The 2,500-nt window shown below is 40.3% G+C and overlaps 1 protein-coding gene across 1 annotated transcript in view; it reads left to right on the top strand.

The window, feature by feature from the left end:
• LOC134077158 (corticotropin-releasing factor receptor 1-like) overlaps positions 1-2,500 on the top strand; it is a 38,469-nt gene that overhangs the window by 19,014 nt on the left and 16,955 nt on the right. The window lies entirely within an intron of this gene.

Genomic DNA, 2,500 nt, shown 5'->3' with positions numbered 1-2,500 from the left:
ATACCAGAAACTTGCCTAAATTCCTACTCATTTCCATCCCAGAAAAGTTGTTAAAGACGAACTACGCAGGTTTGATAATTTCTTCGCTGTTTCCTTGTTTTACACTTGCAGGTTTCTCTGCAGAGCTTCCCCTACAGCTTTAGCATGTATGTTTTACAACAGTCGGTCATCATTCAACCCGAAATACGTCATTCCAATGACTCTGAACAGGGGCGGTTCTAGGGGCGGGGCCACAGGGGCCCTGGCCCCTACTGAAATCTGATTGGCCCCCGAAGTGCCCCTGTTCCATTAATCGCCGATGAAAGAGCAACCGGAGTCTTTTTAACGCACACATTAAAAACGCACACATTTTCTTTGTTACATTGCTCCGCTATTATTAGTCACAGCGAGATGAGACTTATATTGCAGGAAAGAGCAGAACCGGGGCTTTCCAACGATACTAGACACTTGTCTGTACGATCAAGTATGAAAATAAAATAAAATCATGAAGTTAAATCAAAGTATATCATATTTACAGTCTGCTCTGCGTTCACCGGCGCATCCAGAACTCTCGCTTGAATTACTCGCGGACCACGCATCGCACAGACATGACACGCATATCAAATGAAAGAGGAGAAGCAGAGCTTTGCATTGATACCAAATACATCGATAATTTCGTATTATAAAATCAGACGAAGTTACAAACAAATAATAATGTCATATAGCTAAATGGCTACCTTTACTCTCGTTTGATTTCCTCGTGAAACCGCTATCAAAAAGATATGGCACGCATGTCAGATGAAAGAGGAGAGCTAGAGCTATCCACAGATACCAAATACAACCTTCTAGGCCATAAAACAGACGAAGTGACAGCAAAATAATAACTTCATTTAGCTCCACTTACCTCGTGTTTTTGTGTGGCATAATAGCCTATGTTCATAATCCAATGTTATCATGTGTTTCTCTTTGACAAGTCACGTTCATAACACGGTTTTGAGATCCTAGCAAACTCCTGTATGGTATCCAATTCAGGACTCATATTGCATCCAAATTTGTTTGTCAAATAAACACTTTTTGCCTTTACTGTGTTCATTGCAATGCAGTAAAACAAATATTATAGAGAATCATCATCTGTGCACGTCATGTGTGCTATCGCAAACAAGTCATGTCAGATCAGCTAGTGTCACAAACACGGAGAGATCAGCTAGTGTCACAAATATGGAGAGAAAGTCATTTTTTTCATCACTAAATAAAAATTGCCATTTATTTCTGGAAGGCACACACCACATATTTCTGTAAATTGCTCGGCCCCAAAGTATACCTCCATCATGGTTCTTATATTGCCATTTTCAGGACAGTCAGGCCTACACAACCATGCAAGTCATGTTGAGCTGTCAGCTTGCTGTGGTGAGATAGCCTACACGTCAAAATGTAAGAATTTGTATAGTACGCTTTTCAAATTTGTATTATTTAAAAATCTAAATCAAATCAATGCAAGTATACATGATATTGTGGCAGATCTGGACTGTGCTGAAAAAAGCAATATGTAGCATGTGTGAATGGCACTTACAATGACCAGAATAAATGCTTCTAACTAGAGGTAGTGAAAATGCCCTTAAAACAGCTTAGGGCTCATATTAAACGAGTGGCTGCTCTGCTCAGTTGCAGCAAATAAATAAGCCTATAAGGGTAAGAGTAGCCTATGTGTATCAGATCAAGAGAGTGCTGGATAGGATAGAAAAAAGTGACCACACTCCTTGAGTTTGTTGCTTTTCTGGAGTCTTTCAAAGAGATGTTCCACGAGCTTTTCAGGCTTGCTGTAATGTGTGTGTGTGTGTGTGGGGGGGGGGTGTCTATTGTTGTATGCAGTGTACCCTTTATGCATAGTAGCCTATAGATAAGAGTATAAGGGTAAGAGTATGTGTATCAGATCAAGAGAGTGCTGGATAGGATAGAAAAAAGTGACCACGCTCCTTGAGTTTGTTGCTTTTCTGGAGTCTTTCAAAGAGATGTTCCATGAGCTTTTCAGGCTTGGCAGTATTGCTGTAGTAATGTGTGTGTGTGTGTGTGTGTGTGTGTGCGTGTGTGTGTGTGGTCTATGCTTTGTTGTATGCAGTGTACCCTTTATGCATAGTATAAATAAGAGTATAAGGGTAAGAGTATGTGCGTGTGGTGTGTTGCATTCAATGAGTTCTATGCATTGTGTCCTTTACGCACAGTATAAATAAATGAGAAAACTTGAACTGAATAAATTATTTTCTGTGCTTGGATGTACCCTGTACTCGGCCCCTGAATGTAACATCTGGCCCCTTAATGGCCCCTGTTACAGAAAAATCCTAGAACCGCCACTGACTCTGAAGCTAATCAGTTAAAGCAAATTTAGCTAAAAAACTTGCATAGTTCACCTTTAAGCTTTGCAGGAGCCATCCAGAAAAGTCCTGTTCGTTAACAATACTAAGACTAACGAAGCAAAGTTGATATAGACAAGATAGGTGGTGACAAGGAGACGCCTTGACTTTGA

The sequence above is a fragment of the Sardina pilchardus genome, chromosome 3 (genome assembly GCF_963854185.1).
Source record: "Sardina pilchardus chromosome 3, fSarPil1.1, whole genome shotgun sequence".
In the NCBI taxonomy this organism is placed as follows: Eukaryota; Metazoa; Chordata; class Actinopteri; order Clupeiformes; family Clupeidae; genus Sardina; species Sardina pilchardus.
Note: the sequence above shows the minus strand (reverse complement) of the source record. Positions and strands in the feature narration are given on the sequence as shown.